Below are 19780 nucleotides of genomic sequence, written 5' to 3'. Positions count from 1 at the left end.
TGATACAGTAACATTTGAGCAAAGATCTAAACCAGAGAGGAAGTTAGCCATGCGAATATCTGGGGAAGAGCACACGGGAAGAAGAAACAGCAGGTGTAAAGGCCCTGAGGTGGAAACATGCCCAGTCCGTTCAAAGGCTAGAATGGCTGGAGTAGAGTTAGCTGGGGGAGGATATGAGCAGATGAGGTCACAGAGGAAAGGAAGGGGTATCATATGGACCCTTCCGAGTAATTAGAAGGACTTCATTTTTTTACGGTGAAGACAGAGAAATTATAGCAAGTTTTGAGCAGAAGAGTACCACGGTGTGACATGAGGGTTAACAGGATCACTCTATTGAGAACACAGCACAGCGAAGCAAGGACAGAATGAAGGAAAGCAGCTGGGAGGTCCCCAGAATAATCCAGACAAGACAGAATGGTGGCTTGGGTCAAGGTGGCAACAATGGGTATGTTCTGAAGGCCAGCTCAATAAGGTTTTCTGATGGACTGGACCTGGACACAGGTCTACATTTCTTCCTTTTCATTGATAATAACTAAGCCCCAGCCCAGACCCTTCTCCTCATTCCTAGATGGCTGGGAAACTGGAAGTTGCTCCTCCCGTCCTCAGTGCTCGCATCTCTCTTCATTCTACAAACCGCAGCAGGACTGGTGTTCAGAACACTCTCCCATCATAGCATCACTTGCTCCCCGTGAGTCTCTTTCCAGAGCACAGACCTGCTCCAAATCCCTCCACCAAGCCCATCTCCTTGCCTGCCTACACCTGCCCCGAGACCTCATACACCCTCCATCACTCCTTCTGGAGTCTCCATCCACCCTTCCTTCCCCTCTCCAACTGCCCTAAATCTTATGACCCAGGCCCTTGAAGGTTCACTGGAGATGCCACCTCCTTTAAGAAGTCTTCCCAAGACGGTCCAGCTCATACTGATTCCTACTCCCTCAGGGTTCCTGTGGCCTTTACCACCTATACCAACTGTTCCACATCAAACTGGCCCAGCTGGACTAGAAAGCAAGAGCCCTAAAAAGCAAGAGCCACGCCATCCACTTCTCAGCCCCATGCCAACTAATGTATAGAAAGCAATTATAATAGGGGCTGAAAAGAAGGTCATAGCATGTTTTAATTATTATAAATGCATTGTCAACACTGAAAAACTGGGAGCAGTCACATTAAAACTCAAATCTCTGCTTTCTCTTGAAATACTGGAAGGTCAGGCAACACTGGACTCTCATTCTTGAACAGCTAAGTAGCAACTGTCCCCTTTTTTCCCCCCGGTTTATACCCCAGTTCACTTGCTTACTCTTCTCTCAGGTCCTGGTAGGTATTTGAGTTTGTAATCCCTATATTTAGGCACTGGTTACCTTGAGTTTTAAAATTATCAGGTTCTTATGGGAACTAAGTATTTATTGAAGGTAATATTGGGTTTTCTCTTTCATGATATCCAGTGTCAATGGTATTGATTCAGACTTCTCTAATTTGTAAACATAATCAATTACACACATACATAAACAAATATATACATATATATGTATTTCGGAAATGGTCCCTTGAATCTCCCTAATAGACTATAACTCTTACACTATGGGTGAAGTACCTTGAAACATGGGGATTATATTTCTTGACATGACTCAGCTCAAGAGGGTCAGATGTCAGTACATAAACTATACAGAAAGAAAGGAAGACAAGATAAAAATAAATATTATTGATTTTGATGAGCTATTCATCAAACCATTTTAGGAAAAAAGCAGTTGCTAAAATTCTTTTGAACCTAGAAAAAAAGATATGGCTTTGTTGATTTTCTAAAATAAAACATCAGGTGTTAGAGATTGAAATATGTATAGATAAGGGGTAATACATGGGCTTATTCGCCAGACCACCACTGCCTACATTCTAAAAAGAAAAAAGAAAATTGTCATTTCCTAATTATTATTAAATTTCAACAAACTGAGATCACAGGAGGTAAAGTTTTCAGACAAGCCTATCAAGAGTTGAAGACTTAAGCAGTAATTGTTATTGGAAGAGTTTAGGGGAGTCATCTCCTTTGACCTATCACCCCTGCCTAGGGCTTTTAATTAAGAGAAAAGCAAATCTGGAAACAGAAATCCAAAGATATTTAAAAGGCACACTGGCTTTATCTGTGCATCAGTCATTACTGCTAGTCTAAGCAAGCAGGCCTTTCTTAGCAAACAGCTTTCCTGATTAGCAATCAGATTTTGGAGACTTTCATGACCACCTCCAGCCTTGTGGTCTGAAAAGCAAATACAGTTCAGTCCAAAGCCCATATTTAAAGCAAACAAACTGAGCATAAAGGTACACTTTCAGACACACTCCAGCAAGATGGGATTCTTTGTCCTTCAAATCACATTTGGTAAATATCTTTTTCCTTCCTCTTGCTCAACCCAGTGTTTTAACTAATAAGCTTTCAAGGGAATGTTTGCTGGCTTAGCACATACTTTACCACCCTTCCCACAAAGACCACCCCCTTCCTCTGCATGCAAAGAGGACAAGAAAGTCTGGCAAATGAATATTAGAGAAAAATTTAATGTTTTTAAAAACATTTAGTAGCGTTTTATAAACCGCATTAAAACACAATGTCGAAAAATGGTCCATGATCATACTCTGCCCAGTTAGCTCCCGATTCTTTTTTAAAAGGAAAGAAAATGAATAAATGAGCATGGTTTGAAACTCAAATAATACAGAAAAGAAAAAGAAAATTTTTCCAGTGTATTAACTTTCATATCTTTTTAGAGAAAAAGTATGCATACCAGCATATATATCTTTTTAAAAAGATTTATACAAAAGACAATGGTATTTATATGATTCTGCAAAACATTTTTTCATTTTCTATAGATACATGAACATACGTGTGTGTGTATGTATTATATATTACATTACATACATAATTTCAAATCAGCACACACACACACACACACACAGAGCTAATTCACTCTTCACAAACATGCTGTAATGCAACTTGTACAAATATCCTGGCACGGTTTTAAGTGAGCCTATTTATGAAATTGCTGGTGATTTTACATTTTGAAATATATTGCCAAATTGCTCTTCACTGGTGTCTATTTTAGAGGATAATTTAATCTCAAGCAGTAGTCCCTTTTCTGTATGTGTTATGGACATCAAAACTGACCTGCTTTGTCTCCAGCTGTATCACAGATCAGACAGACACCCCATTGCAGACCTAGCCAAGCTCTCCCAGATGACTCAAAGTACGTGAACCAAACCAGAAACATCTTACAGCAAAGGCGGAGGTTGGCAATCACAGCTTTGTAAAGGGTTCTGTGTGGCTGACTGTTTACTTCTTTCTACATTCTTTGTCTAAGACACAACCTCGGGAAAAGAAAGGGGCTGGGGGTGGGGATTAACATCTCATAAGTACTTGTCTTAGTCCTTTTGGGCTTCTATAACAAAATATGACAGACCGATGGCTTGCAAATAATAGAAATTTATTTCCCACAGTTCTGGAGACTGGGAAGTCCCAGAACAAAGTGTCAGCATCATCACCTTCTAGTGAGGGCCTTCTTCCTGCTTCATAGCTGGCCTTCTCACTGTGTCTTCACATGATCGAAAGAGCTAGGGATCCCTCGGGAATCTCTTCTGTTAAACACTTAATGATTTAAGTACCTCCCAATCTCTCCATCTCTTCATACCATCATCTTTGGGAGTTAGGATTGCGACATGTGCATTTTGGAGGGACACATTTCATTTAGACCATAGCAGTACTTAACCATGAATACTAGCAGTTGAAAATACTAAGAAAGCAGTAGATAGACCAGAGCCTCAAACCATCTAGAGTTGAACAACTTGGTCCCTCATCATGGTCAAATTCTAAGGAGCTCCCATGATAGCACAAAGAAGCTAGAAGTCCTCAAACAATGAGTGCAGAATGGGGATGCAGGATAGTTAGGAATGTCCAAGGCTTACCTTATTTCTTCCTTTTCTAAGTAGCTTCCTGGGAGTATCTGATTCTCCTCACAATCAGATACCTCTGGGTAATTCACAAAGAGTTGACAAAGTGTGTGGGTGGGCCACACCCCTTGGCTATAAAACCTAGGACTTCCCAAACATGTCCTGCATTTTTATTTCTGCCTCCAAGAGTCTGATTAAATATTTTCCTCAGATAAAAAGGCTTGCAAACGCCTATCTACTGACAACTTCCTACCGCCTCATTCATCAAAAACAACAAAATGCTACTTTTCCAAATTCATCTACATCTATATTAACCACTCTCTCCTTGGAAATTCTAAAGCATTCTATTCATCTAGTTCATCTTTTATTATCTCACTAATTATAAAAATTATGAAAGATGCATAAAGAAAGAGACATAATAAAGAAAGTTTTCCATAGGTCAATCACTTTCTAGGCAGTGCTTTCATTTATACACGTAGACAATGGAGTTTGAGAAAAAAATTATATTCAAATTTAAATTAGAACATGTGAGACTTGGATAAAATCATTTGATCTTACGGACTGTAAGCTTCTTTATCTATAAAATAGAGTAATACTGCATCTCTCTCATAGGAATGTTGTGAGGATCAAATGAAATCTCCCACCCCAACAAAAGCTGAGAAAGTGCTTAAGTACTTAGCATACTGGACACACTCAATAAAATGTTAGCTCTCCCAGAGGGCTTCTATTCTGGCTATCTTTCCCCCAGGATATTTCATTTTATTCCCTCCAGCAGCTGCCAAAGTAACCTTCCATACAGGATACTTTTAACAAGTTTACTTGGAATTTAACTGAATTGTTCTGAACTAAGTAAAATTAATTCAGCATCTCTCATTACTCATAGATTAATGCTCAAGAGCAGCAGTCATTTTTAACCCAATTTTAGAACCACTGAGGACCCAATGTCATGGTTGGAACTCTTGACTTTTTATTTCTGAGAGGAGTCTTTGGTAAAAGTCACTAGTTAGCCTCTTACTTTCCTAGGCACTCTTACACTTTAACCAGACGCCAGAAATGAACCACAGCATTAACAAACTATCCGCAAACTTAAGTCTTCAAAAGAATCACCCTTATGAAACCAAGCACAGATAGTTACCAAGATTCTAAAATTTGTCCTCAAAGGGCCTCAGCTGCATGATGATTGCAGGAAAAATCATTTTCTTTAATTCGTAAAAAGGGTACACCAGCAAATTACACAGAACAATTTCCTAATGTAAGCTAGACTGATGTTGATATTCATTTTTTAAATAAATTACTGGCTTGGATACTGTCTATGTGAGAACATCCAGTAGACTATTTTTGTTTATGAATGAAGTGGCAAATCAATTCTTATTTGAGCAAATAATAATCAATTTGGAAATTTCAGAAGTTATGAACAGAATTATCATGTCATGAATACAGATCTTATTCAGATAGTATAATCAAATTAAATGTTTTATTCGTTACAGGTCAATACAGGACTGAGAAACTACTGTTTGTTCTTATATTAGTAATTACATTAAAATAAATAACAATTGACTACATGTCATTCAAATATGGTATCTTTGAAGGCTTTCAAAGGAAGCCTAATAATTCACAGATTATTTAACATAAAAACTATAAAGAAAAAAATAAAAAGATGTAATATGTCAAACTCTATTAACATATTTATCATAAACATCCCCATTACAGATTTACACAAAAACATGGTTTCTCCTAATGAAAGCAAGTTCTGTTCATTCTTGTACTGGTTCACTGAGTTCATTCTTGTACTGGTTCACTAGTGTTGGTTCACTGAACGTGACAAAATTGATCTGATTTTGCTTCATCTGCAACCAAATGATTATAATAGGCTGGAGCCTTCACAGATGTAATTATACCACAACTCAAACTTTGGTGTATCAATCATTCCGAACCCCAAACATCAGTCAGCACAAGGCTCTCTATAAAAGAAAGGGCAGTTAAGAAGTTACTATCACCCAGCCACATTTTGCTTCAGCTCCCTAAGAAAAACAAGACCAAAACCGTATTTCCCTAGAACATCTTACATACTACAATCCTCACAGGGTCAATTCATCATTCTGCAAATAGGTCGCAAAGATTTTTTAAACGCACCAAAGAGAAAGAAAAGATTTAAAGGAATAGCAAGCAGGACAAAAAGAACCAGGATGCCCACTTCCCAGGCCCTGCAGTTATAAGCAAAGGTTACCTGTGTTTTTTTCTTTTAAATGAATAACAGAAAGAATAATTCCACACTGCTCTACAGATGCACTTTTACGCAGTGACATTCTCGGCCAAAGGACTGCCATGGAAAGCACAGGGGGAGGTAGGAAACATGTCAATTACCATCAACTTGGTCTACCCAGGTTGAAATAAGAAGATTGCAAAGAAAGAGCAGGAAGCAGAGAAGCCATCCTGAACTGAGCCTTCCATAAACCGGGAAGCATGGCTTGACTTACTAATGGAACTTGAAAACACTTACTCTAAATCTAATTTTGATTTTGATACCCGATTAACGTGGCAGAAGTCAGCTTTTAGCTTTATGTCAGAAAAAAGAAATGTCTCTGAATTTCACCAACACCAAAATCTTATATTTTTTCACATTACAAATAAGTCATTCCCCAAACAAAATTGTAACTTTATGAGAAAACAAAAGAAAATGGTCAACTAGAATCTAAATACCATAAAAAAACACTGACTTTTTTTCCCTTCTCAATCATACGCATTCACAATTTTTATAGAGTTGTAATTAAGGAAGAGACATAAATTTTCAGTCTTCATATTTCCAATACAATTATTTTAATGTCTTGCATCCTTGCTTATTGAGAACTATACTAACACAAAGATAGAAATAGCACAGGTAAATATTAAAATACAGATGGCATTTTAATTATACTATGAAAAATGTCCAATTTTTATGAAACATATAAAATCATACTATATTCCCAAAACCCAAAACATTTTTTTTTAATGTTTGCTTATTTTTGAGAAAGAGACAGAGAGACAGAGTACAATCCGGGAGGGGCAGAAAGAGAGGGAGGGAGACGCAGAATTCAAAGCAGACTCTAGGCTCTGAGCTGTCAGCACAGAGCCTGATGCGGGGCTCAAACTCAGGAACCGTGAGATCACGACCTGGACTAAAGTCGGATGCTTAACAAACTAAGCCACCCAGGCTCCCCTCAAAACCCAAAACACTGTAATTCATAGATTTTCTTTTAGTAAAATAGTTTTGTAAATTTTATCATTGTATGTAAAAAAGACCCAATTCCTAGAATCATTAATGGAAATTCTTGAAATTCTTGAGATAATATACCAAACTTGTAAATACTTCAGTCAATAGTTATTGGAAGTAATGGAAAATTTTAATCTGTTTTATTCTAATGGATAAGGAGCATTAGAATGCTTACCATCTTTATGAAAAACAAAGCATTTTTTTATTTAAAGTAATGCATACCATATAGTTATCTAGAAAATCCATCTAAGTTGGTTTGCATTCTCTTCTACCATCTCAGATCTCCACATTTATCCCAAAGAGAAATAACCAGAGACTAGTACTTTTAACAGAGTAACTTAAACAGGAATGGAGAGGAAAAGTAGCAAAGATATGATAGCAAAAATAAATAGAGATACATTGAGACTTAACCCTACTTCTTGACCAAATGTTTTTCACAGAAAAACTGCATTGCAAAAACCCAAGTATTATATGGTACTAGCATAAAGACAGGCATAAATAATCAAAGAAACAGAATTAAGAGTTCTGAGATAAACTCTTACATTTATGGTCAACTGATTTTCTACAAAGATGCTAAGGTAAATCAACAGGGAAAGGACAGTCTTTTCAGCAAATAGTGTTGGAAAAATTGGACATCCATGGGGGGAAGTGAAGGGAGAATTAACATATACCTGAACATCAGACCACACACAAAACTTAACCCCAAAGGGACCAAAACCTAAGTGTAAGGACTAAAATAACAAAAGTTCTAGAGAAAAACATAGGAAAAAAATCTTAATGACCTTTAGTTATTCAGGGAATATTTAGGAACATCAAAATCATGAGCTTTAGAAGAAAAAACTGATAGACTGAACTTCCTTACAACCAAAAACTTTTAAAACTCAATACCCAAAGAACAAATAATCCAATTTAAGAATGAGCAAAAGAGGCCCCTGGGTGGCTCAGTCGGTTGAGCGGCCGACTTCAGCTCAGGTCATGATCTCGCGGTCAGTGAGTTCAAGCCCCGAGTCGGGCTCTGTGCTGACAGCTCAGAGCCTGGAGCCTGTTTCAGATTCTGTGTCTCCCTCTCTCTGACCCTCCCCCGTTCATGCTCTGTCTCTCTCTGTCTCAAAAATAAATAAACGTTAAAAAAAAAAAATTAAAAAAAAAAAATATGCAAAGAATCTGAAGAGGCATTTCCCTAAAGAAGATACAGGAGTGGCTAAGAAGCTCACTGATTGCATAACTAGCTCAATAATAAGGAGATAAATTTCATAATTATCATCTTTTGTTCTTTTCAAAAGCTACATAATAGGATGATTTCATTAGAAACTCCAAAGCATTTTTTTTCTCATATCACAGTCGTTTTCAAATCACTGTAGAAAATAATGGTAATAACATCCAGATTGGACAAGAAATGAAACTACAATAAAACCTTGGATTGTGAGTAACTTGTTCTGCGAGTGTTCCACAAGACAAGCAAACACTTCTAATAAATTTTAACTTGACAAACGAGCGATGTCTTCCAATACAAGTAGTACATGACGCCGAACATCACATGATCACAACTGAGCCAATGGTTTCTCTCTCTCTCTCTCTCTCTCTCTCTCTCTCTCTCTCTCTCTCTCTGGCATTGGGGATGAGTGTCTCCCATGTTTGGTTGCTCAATCTCAGGCCGTGGTGTTTGGCAGAAATCAGGGACTTTTCAGAACATTGGAAGATGCCCACAACTGGCACTAGTGTATTTTTTGTCACTTCAAAGCGCCTATGGACACTCCTTTGCTTTTCCATACAGAGAGTAAGCTTAGGAATGCTTTGCTTCATTCTGGGTCAGGCTGCCTGCAGATACAGACCCTTTTCTCTGCTGCCTTATTGCCGGTTACATTAAGTACAGTATATGACAAGAGTTTATTAATGCTGTTCTGTAGTCAACATATGTGCGAGCGTATACAATGGCTCCCATTCAGGAAAAGGTTGAAAAGAAAGGCAGTAAGAAGATGACTGCAGCAAAAGCCAAGAAGCAAATCATCAAGAAGCACGAATGAGGTATGCAAGTGGCTGAAATTGCAAGATTTTATAAGAAGTCGACGTCTGCATCTCATCTGCAGAGGGGGAGAAAAAGGCAGAGGAATCCCTTACTTACTAATGAGATGAGGGAGATGTGTAACATGTGGGAAACAGTGCAAAATTTTGTAGAAATGCACCGCCTGAATAAGCTGTAGCAATGCAAGCGATGACAATGCAATGTCACACTGTCCTCAAAAGGAGCAAAAGCAAGTGTCATTGGATAGGTTCCTTGTTAAAGTTGCACAAAAGGAAAAGATTCCATTGAGCCAATAAATAGCAGTGATTCCATTAGTGATAGTAAAAGTTGTCTTACACAATAACCCTCCTCTCTCGTCTCCCTCACACCAGCCACAGAGGTTTTCAAAAGTAAGTGCAGGTCAATTTGTTTATTTTTCTTTATATATTGTATTTTATTTATTATTTTGTATGATATTACAGTATTGTGATCATTTTTATATGAATATGTTTGGGTTGTGGAACGAATCATCTGAGTTTCTATTATTTCTTATGGGGAAATTCACTTTGATATATAAGTGCTTTGGATTACAAGCATGTTTCCAGAACGAATTATGCTTCCAAACCAAGGTTTTACTGTACTTAGATATAAACTTAATAAAATATGTACAAGATCCATATAAGGAAAACTACAAAACTCATGAAAGAAATCAAAGAAGTTCTAAATAAATGGAGTTATTCCACATACATGGAAAGGAAGACTCAATATTGTCAAGACATCTGTTCTTCTCAACTTGACCTACAGATTCAACACAATCTCAGTCAAAATCCTGGCAAGTTATTTGGTGGATACTGATAAAGTGATTCTAAAATTTACAAGGAAAGGCAAAAAGCCCAGAATAGCCAATACAATATTGAGGGAGAATAAAGTCGGAGGACTAACACTACCCAACTTGAAGATTTACTAAAAGCTACAGTAATCAAGACAGTGTGATACTGGTGAAGGCACAGGTGAATAGATCAATGGAACAGAAGAGCAAGCCCAGATACAGACCCATACAAGTACAGTTAACTGATCTTTGACAGAGGAACCAATGCCATTCAATGAAGAAAGGATAGTTTTTCAACAAATGGTGCTGGGATAACTGTAATTTCACATACAAAATATGAATCTAGACAAAGACCTTGACAGCTTTCACAAAAATTAACTCAAAATATCTGTAGATCATTTACCTAAATATAAAACATAAAATTATAAAACTCTAGAAGACATAATAGAAATATAAAACTCTAGAAAATCTGGATGACCTTGGTTGGGCAGTGACTTTATTTTTTTTTAATTTCTTAACATTTATTCATTTCTGAGAGACAGAGTGCGAGTGGGGGAGGGGCAGAGAGAGAGAGAGAGAGAGAGAGAGAGAGAGAGGGAGACACAGAATCTGGAGCAGCCTCCAGGCTGCTGTCAACACAGAGCCCAACATGGGGCTTGAACCCAAGGACTGCAAGATCATGACCTAAGCTGAAGTCGGACGCTTAACCAACTGAGCCACCCAGGCACCCTGGCAGTGACTTTTAGATACAACAGCAACAATCCATGAAAGAATTAATAACTGATATTCTGGACTTCATTAAAATTAAAAACTTCTGCTATGAGACAGACGCTATTAAGAGAATGAAAAAAGCCACAGAACTGGAAGAAAATATCCACAAAAGACTTACCTAATAAAGGACTGGTATCCAAAACATCCAAAGAACTCTTAGAACTCAACAGTAAGAAAATCCTAACAGGCACCTCACCAAAGAAGATATACAGATGGCAAACAAAGATATGTAAAGAGGCTCAAAATCATGTGTTATTAGGAAACTGCAAATAAAAATAATAATGAAATGCCACAGAGGCACCTGGGTAGCTCAGTTGGTTAAGCGTCCTACTCTTGATTTCAGCTCAGGTCATGAGCTCACAGTTCGTGAGTTCAAGCCCCACATAAGGCTCTGTGCTGACAGTGTGGAGCCTGCTTGGGATTCTGTCTCCCTCTCTCTCTGCCCCTCTCCTGCTTGTTCTCTCTCTCTCTCTCTCTCTCTCTCAAAATAAAGAAGTAAACATTATTTTTAAAAATAAAGCTTGATGAACATAGGTATATAAAATTGGTCTTTATAAGAACACAGAATTCAGGGGTACCTGGGTGGCTCAGTCAGTTAAGCATCCAACTTCGGTTCAGGTCATGTTCTCAAAGTTCCTGGGTTCAAGCCCCATGTCGGGCTCTGTGCTGACAGCTCAGAGCCTGGAGCCTGTTTCAGATTCTGTGTCTCCCCTCTCTCTCTCTGCCCCTCCCCTGCTCACACTCTGTGTTTCTCTCTCTCTCTCAAAAATAAATAAATGTAAAAAAAAAATTTTTTTTTTTAAATAAAGTCTGTTAATTTAAAAAAGCAATGTCTGTCACAAAAAAAAAAATAATAATAAGTCTAGCATGAAGAAGAAGAAATAATCTTTAAAATTCATGACATGCTTAGAGAATTCTGCTTAAACCAAAAGCCAACTGAGGTTTAGGTGAGAAGAGCCGCTGTTACCCTGCGGTGTTAAAATAAACTCTGGACAACTTTCTGGGAACCTCTCATTTGGCTGCTCCCAAAACAATTGTGTTTACTGTAAACACCAGGATTCTACTACTAGGGAAGCTCCGAAATTATCTTCCTTATCTGCTATTCATTTTAACTATAGGCTCTGAAAAGCCTCCCTTTCTTTGAGACTCAAAAAGCAAGTAATTGAATTAAAAGTATTTTTTCCTAATGTTCCTGAAGACTAAATTCTACTTCTCCTTTGTTAAATAACAGCTCTCTGCCAGTCTCTCCAACACCCAACAGAATTCATAATTGCATCTCTACTCCCACAGAACTTCGTTGTGTGTGTGTGTGTGTGTGTGTGTGTGTGTGTGTGGTTTTTTTTGTTTTGTTTTGTTTTGTTTTTACCTCTAGTGATACATTTTTCACATCATGTGTCAGCTAACTGAATACCAATCTGGCCCATCTCCTACACTGTGAGCCCCTAAAGACAGGGAGTGCCAATCATTTCACACTAACACCTCACACCTAGAAGGCATTCCCAATCAGGACCTTTTTGGATCTAAGTGATAGACATCTAATTCAAACTATCTAACTTGCCAGGAAAGTGAAACCAGAGTTACTGCCTTTAGATGGTGCTGTATCTGAGTTTTGTATACGGTGTGGGGTGTGTGTGTGTGTGTGGGTGTGGGTGTGTGTGGGTGTGTGATCTCTTGTATCTCCCTGCTCTGATCTCTGTGTTAACTTTATTCTCCAAAAGGCTTTCCCTAACTGGTGGCAAAGAGGGAAACTAACAGCTCCAGCTTAAAAAAAAAAAAAACCCACAAAAAGGAAAAACCTCTTTGCAACAGGGTCAGTGAAAACAGTGGTGTCCTCCATAAACCGATCCTTGTGACCCTGACTAGCCAAGCTTATGTCACAAACCCATAATGGAGGCAGCGAGGCCACCTCCTTTGACGATGATACAGGCTGAAAACAGAGCAAGGGTGACTGACTGCCCAGGGAAAATCTAGGCGGTTTATTGAAAGAGAGAAAGAGAAAAGGGATGCTGAGTGGGTGAAGTCAACAGACGCTCACTACTTTGCAGGGTCTCAAGACTGCTGACTCACTCCTGCCTGGTGAGTATTTATTCACTGTTTATTATGTATAATGCTGAGTTACTGCCTGAACACCCAATAGAAATGCTTGTTTGTAGTGCCTCTCCTTGTACAGGACACGTACTCAAAATGAACTGTCCCCACCTACTGCTCCACATGAGGTGGTTTTGTTTCATTCTCCTGGTCCACGGTGAGGCTATTTTGCATTTGTCTACATTCCTATTATTTTCAGGACATTTCTTTTCTTCTGTCCTATGTGAGTGTCTTCATGCCAAATGTACACCCTGCCAAAAATGAACATGTTGCTAGCTTTTGTCCAGGGGGAGATAAAAGTAAAATCTTGCCAAGCAAACCAGGGCAAGCAGCACCCCAACAGAAACGGCAGGTTTCCATGATGCCCCCTTCCCAGTGTGAGAACACAAATGAGGGCGAGTCTGAAAACACCAGTGCAAGCCCATGCTTTCTCGAGGACACGGTTTCTCTCCAAAATAAAACCAAGATCGCTATGGTTGTTCTGTGCGGCCTCTGGCTGTGGCTTCTTACATGTGTGCGCTGAGGACGTTCCCTGAGAGAGGAGAGGACGACCAGCAAGACGATGGGACAGAGGAGGCGGGGAGGAAGACAATGATACACTGTACATGTAAATACGTCAGGATCAGATCTATCTTCCATTTGTACAATGCTAGGAGTCTCTCGAATAACTGGGAATGACTATTTGGGGCAGTTTCAGAAGCACTTTATGGCATAAACAAAATGGCTTTTCCCTAGTTGACCCGATCCATTTCATCCAGGCTCTCTTATCTTATACTAACCTGATTTTGCTTAAGTTACTGTCTGTCTCCGGCTTTCACAGGAGCTTTCTTTTATGGATTTTCCATCCAGCAAATGTTTCTGTTCCACGGCTGGGCAGATCCGACCACAGCATGCTTGGCTACAGACCACAGCAGCTCACCCACAGCAGCTCCGACCTGGAGGGGGAAAGCCAGAAGCCATTGGAGGGATTCATATTCACAAACACACACACACACTCTCTCTCTCTCTCAAGAGTTTATGTTTGGCAGGATAACCCCAAATGTTTTCCAATTGTTTAAAATCATTAAGGAACAGAGACAACAGCTTATGAGGTGTCCTAAAGACAAGTGTGGGCTATCCTAAAGGAGGACTAAGGTATTTAACCATTATTGAGAAGGTTCGGCCAAACGATTATACTCTGTTTGTGGAAAATTCAAAAGCCAGATGTTTTAATTAACCACAGAAAACACAAGCTACAACTAAAATTTCATGAACACAGTGATCTGCCCTGTGGAAAACCACAGGAATGTTCTGGCAAGACTCAGTCTGAATTCTTGGGACACAGAGGGCTAGAATCATTCCCCTTAGGAACTCGAACAGAAAATTAACTTGCTCAATATGTTTTAAAAAGTAAAATGAAACCCAGATTTAATCTCAATCAAATAGAAAAACATTTCGGGACTTCAAAGGGCACCACACCAAAAGACACATTAGGGGAAGGTCATAAAGAATCCCAGTGTGGTTCAGGATTTAAAATGCATTTTCAATGCAAAGTGAATGCTGTAACAGAAAATTTTATAGGCTAAATAATCCAAAGGGGAAACTAATCATCTTTCATTTCCTAATAGAGAAAAATGATATATGAAACCAATATTCAACAAGTGAGTTATAAATATTATCAAATGTATAATATATTCGGGCAAAAGGAATCTCTTAACTCTCCTCCTTCATGCCAAACCTGTGGCCTGGCCCACACTAGCTACCATGCTTCAGCTTGAGGAATCAAGGCATCCAGAAAGACAGTGCTAAAATAACTTCTGCTCACTGGTACTGCAAGTTAACAATTCTGGCACGGAAAACTAAAATGAGGGAAACTTACAAAAGCAATTAGTGAACAACTAAGAACTAATAAATTAAGAAGTCCTCATTTGTTAATTATAGTATTAGCTATGACAACATCTATAAACGCTAAACATTGAAAGCCTGTTCGAGAGGGAACAGGACAAGTGTTATTTTCAGATACTGGGTCTACAATTCTATTTCTGTAAGTCAAAACAGACCCTGTCACAAGTGTGCCACGCATAATATTACATTAATCTGTACCTTCATTTGAAAACTCAGTCCCAAAAATCATCTCAAAAGGAATACAGGAAAGTTATATATATATATATATATATATATATATATATATATATATATATATATATATATATATATATATATATATGGTATGATCCCAATTTTATTCTACAAACTGAGTATGTATATTTTAAAGACACCAAAGTATGAAAAAAGAGCTATTTCTGGGTCATGGAATTAGAAGCCATTTGTCTTTCCTTGGTGTTTTCCAAATTTTCTACAACTTATATGGATTACTTGTAGAATTAGAATACTTTTAAAGAAGATTTTTATTAAACAGTATGAGAATACAAATCAGGAATTGGATGTCTATCCTACATCAGCCCGATCTGTGGGTTTCCTCTTATCTCATCAATAAGAGCTAATAAATTAAGAAGTCTTCATTTATCTGAACTCAACAATTCTTAATTTAGAAGTTCCAAACCCAAATGTCCAATAACACTGTCAGAACTGATTAACACTACTTTTCTAGAAATAAAAAGTTTGTGTTTGTTTTCTGCAAACTTACCACAAGGAGACAAGACCATAGTTATTTCCCTCCTTTAGTTAATTCATCCAATCATCTCTGTCACTGCCATGTCATCTAATTTTTGCTTAATTAAAAAGAGTGCCTCCGGGTGTTACACAGTCTCACAGGGGCCCGGCCCTAGTGAGCACTTGACGCCCTCCATTTTTGACACTCTTTAGCATCCCAGAACACACAAAACACAGTGGTGGAATCTTAACACTGGAAGAGTTGGTAATCCATCATTCCAAGAACCCCCAAACTCCCTGAGGTTACAAATGAAGACAGTGAGATGCCCAGAGAGTTCAAATATCTTTACTGAGGCCACGCAGCAGGGATGAGAGGATCAGGGATCAAAGTCCAGATCACCTGTCTCCACTCTGACCCAGCACTCTTTCCACCACTACAACGTCTCAGCACACACTCCTCCAAATGCAAGTTTGTATGAAACACACGCACATGTTAAATTCATACCAGCAAAACCAGGAGAATAAGACAGACATTTGTTCCACCAAAAATGAAATGCATGCAGGGAAAAAAAAAAAAAAAAAGACTCAACTGCAGGCTAAAAAAGACGTGGTGGCTCTGCCCAGAACACGTTCAAGCAGAGGAACAATGGCTGCAGTGTGCTCGGGCGGCAGGTGTCCAGAACAGAAACTGCCTATCACACCGAAAGCTTTCTGGTCCTAGCATTTGCCCTGTTGACAACAGCACATACCCAGCAATCAAAGCAGGACAAAGGGTTTTCACCAAGCTAAAACTACACTTGCAATGAGCCACCTGCAAGAGAGAAGAAAGATGCATGCTCACCCCAGTAGCTGCAAACAAGTGATTTATGGCATCAGGTCCTGGCCTCTTCCTGCCAAAATGACCCAACTCTTAGGGGAGAGGCATTAGTGGTTTCAAAAATTAACAACAGTCCCTGAGAACTAACGTAAAATAAAATGAAATAATCCTAATACTTCCTCTCTTATGTCTGATACAACCTCAGAGAGCGAGCAAGATTTTTCTCTTTGCTTCTAAGTTATTTATTTGAAATACTGCTCACCTCCACTTCTTTCTTAGCATCCACCTACAGTGTCCCCGCCACACCAATCAGAAACCCAAGATTTGCACAAAATGTGAATAGCCTGAAAAGCAAGGGGAGAGAAGAGGACAGATGGCAATGACAAACTCAGAAACGCTCCCTGAAAAGCCTTTATTGAGCTCACTGCTCGTCAGCCTGTCCTACTGTGCAGCAGGACAACAAAGCCATGGGCTGTGAAGCTGCTAATAAAAAAAAAAAAAAAAAAAAAAAAAGCCGCATCGAGGGATGATGTGATCTCGCTTTGTAAGAGCCAGCACAAACACAATAGCTTGTCCCGCCTCATTTGAGAAGCCAGGCACCCGACTAAAAAAGAAAATGCATTTTTTTCCACCCAAAACTGCTCCTCAAGTCCCTGCCATATATTTTCATGGCTGGATCCTAGAGGAAACACAACATTGGCAGTTTATTTATTCCCCCTTGATGCCTCTGTTCTAATACTAAAGGTCAATGTCCACAGCGGGCAAAGGGAACTGGATTCTTGTTGCCATTTCACAATGAAATCAAAGCTCTGTGGTATTGTTCAAGTAACTCTTTAAAGTTATTTGTAAGGCGATGATGGTAAGTTCAAATTTATCCGGCTGGGAGAACGAACTCTGACCTACTGATCAAACTGGATGAAATCTTGCTGGAGCCATCAAGTTATCTTTCTTAATAGAGATGAAACAGAAATTAGATCAGACTCACAGATTTTAAAAGGCTTTCTTGGAACCCTGGCTGGGTGTTGTGTGGTCTTTACTTCAGTGGATGCCTTTGGCGAAACGTGCACCCAGATGCTTGCCACCATTTGAGAATCTTAGATGTTTGGCCGGCATTTTATTGTTCCTATTCTAATATCACAGGGAAGGGTTCTCCTTCTCGAGCCTGAGTCCAGAAATACCAGCCAAGCCAATTCAACACTTCAGAAATTTCTATATCAAAATGACCAGGAAGACCAGGCTAAAATACACTGGAGAACATGCCTTTCACCACTTTGGAAATCTGATTTTCAAAAACATATTTACAGTATTGATAAATTTACATCTTAAAATGTTTGGCAGGAAAAAGTATAGTCTTAAAATTGTTTTATTTTTAATTTGTTTCAAAAAGGACGTATCATAGGTACCCATCACAGGCAACTGAAAAGGATCTATTATGAATCACCCAAACTGGCACCAACAAAGACTGTAGCTGATGAGGAAGACATGGCACTATTTGGAAAAGGTTTCATATGGTAACTTCCCATCTCTGGCTCTCAAGTAGAGGTTTCAACTGGAGGGGGCACGGAGGGGGAATTTATGTTCACTAATGGTTTTTGTTTGTTTGCTTTTAAATAATAGACTGATTTATTAAAACTGATCATTCAGTTTAAATTAAACTGTTCCTGTTCTGGGTGGCAACTTAAAACCAAAAACAAAGTAAAGTTTATCTCACCCATGCTAAACTCATTTTATTCCTAATTTTAGTGCTTTTCTTAAAAAAAATTAACTATATTTTATTTATTTTTTTTAGAATATCAGTTATTTCTTTATTTTTTAAATATGACTTATTGTCAAGTTAGCTAACATACAGTATATACAATGTGCTCTTGGCTTTGGGAGTAGATTCCCATGATTCATCGCTTACATACAACACCCAGAGCTTACTAATATTTTAAAGGCTGTTCTGGAAAGAACAAGGGATGAAGACACAGGCAGATTTAGAGCTTGCAGTCCTAGAATGACCTGAGGCTTTCTGGGATAACTAATGTATGCTCTTTAACCTTTGTTACATCATTTGTAAAACTGGTGTGATACCATCAGCCAACTTCATGGGGCTGCCAACTGATAAAACCAAATATGAACACAGTATGGAAACTTTAGCTCTATATGTTCATTCAACAAATATTTACTAAGAAACTGCAATGCTGCCAGATAAGGCACTGAGGACACAACCATGAACAGACCCAGTCCCTTCCTGCAAGGACTTAGGTTGAGGAATGCAGTGTGATTTGCGTGAGGCACAGGGAGCTATGGGAACACGCAGGCAGCCTCCGATCCAGATACCAGACCAATATCAGGTATTGTTACCTTTAAGAGTCCTTGAGAATGTTTCTCAGTGAAAAGTGGTAGACGTGGCTTTTAGTTTGGTTGTCTAATTGTTAGCTCATTCATTTATATATACTTCTCCAACACTACGTGCCAGGCACTACTCTAAGTGCCGGGGACCATAATTTCCGCCCTGATAAACCTGACGTTTTAGTCATTTCTCATCCACATGAAATGCACAATATATGAACTAGATAGAGTAATAAGCAGCAAGGCTGCAATACGGGGATTCTTTTAACCAAAATACCTACACACAAAAGTTAAAAGGAATATTCTAACTGATCCAATTAGAATAAATTTTACTTCTTTTTAAAAAAATGTTTAAGTTCATTTTGAGAGAGAGAGTATGCATACAAGCAGGGGAGGGACAGAGAGGGAGTGGGGGACAGAGAGGGAGTGGGGGAGAGAGAGAGAGAGGGAGAAGGAGGGGGGGAGGGGGAGAGAGAGAGAGAGAGAGAGAGAGAGAGAGAGACAGAGAGAGAGAGAATCCCAAGCAGGTTCCACACTGTCTGCGCAGAGCCCAAAGCGGGGCTCAATCCGACAAACTGTGAGATCATGACCTGAGTCAAAATCAAGAGGCAGACGTTTAACTGACTGAGCCACCCAGGGGCCCCTAAAAATTTTACTTCTTAATCTCCAGACCACATTTTACAATATACCAGATAACTACTGCGAGCATATGAACCACACTCTTAGGTTTGTGGCACTACAATTTGTGTGTTGGCATGGAGTAGAGCACTCTCTCCACACTGGCCCCCTGCCCCCTACCAAGGAAAAAGAACACACGCTGGAATCCAGCCAATAACAACCCCAGTGTTAACAAGGGGAATATCAGTTATTTTAGAAGCATTTCCTGGAGCACTCATATTTTAAAGAATTTTTAAAAAAAGCTGAATTGTTTATTTTAGAAACTAAACTGAAGTTCCATTTTAACATGCCAAATGTCTGCCTTAGAAAAGTTGCTTTTTTAAATCTGTTTTATTACAAAAATAAATAAAAAGGGCCTGAGAACTAGGCTGTCCAGGACACTGTCAACACAACTGTCTAAAAATTCAGCATGGGATGGAGGAGAAGGGGGTGAGAAAAGAGGAAGAAAGACAAAAGAAGGTATGGAGTAAAGAGCCACACAGTGACCAGGATTAATAACCT

At 38.9% G+C, this 19780-nt stretch overlaps 1 protein-coding gene across 9 annotated transcripts in view; it reads right to left on the bottom strand.

Annotated features, from left to right (window-relative positions):
- Window positions 1–19780, bottom strand: part of APBB2 (amyloid beta precursor protein binding family B member 2) — a 383377-nt gene that overhangs the window by 290190 nt on the left and 73407 nt on the right. For all 9 annotated transcript variants that reach the window (XM_042936518.1, XM_042936521.1, XM_042936515.1 and 6 more), the window contains exon 2: window positions 13638–13793. The gene's annotated coding sequence lies outside the window, so the exon portion shown is untranslated. The remainder of the gene's footprint in view (window positions 1–13637; window positions 13794–19780) is intronic.

Source organism: Panthera leo, chromosome B1 (genome assembly GCF_018350215.1).
Source record: "Panthera leo isolate Ple1 chromosome B1, P.leo_Ple1_pat1.1, whole genome shotgun sequence".
NCBI lineage: Eukaryota > Metazoa > Chordata > Mammalia > Carnivora > Felidae > Panthera > Panthera leo.
This window is presented reverse-complemented; position numbering and strand designations above follow the sequence as displayed.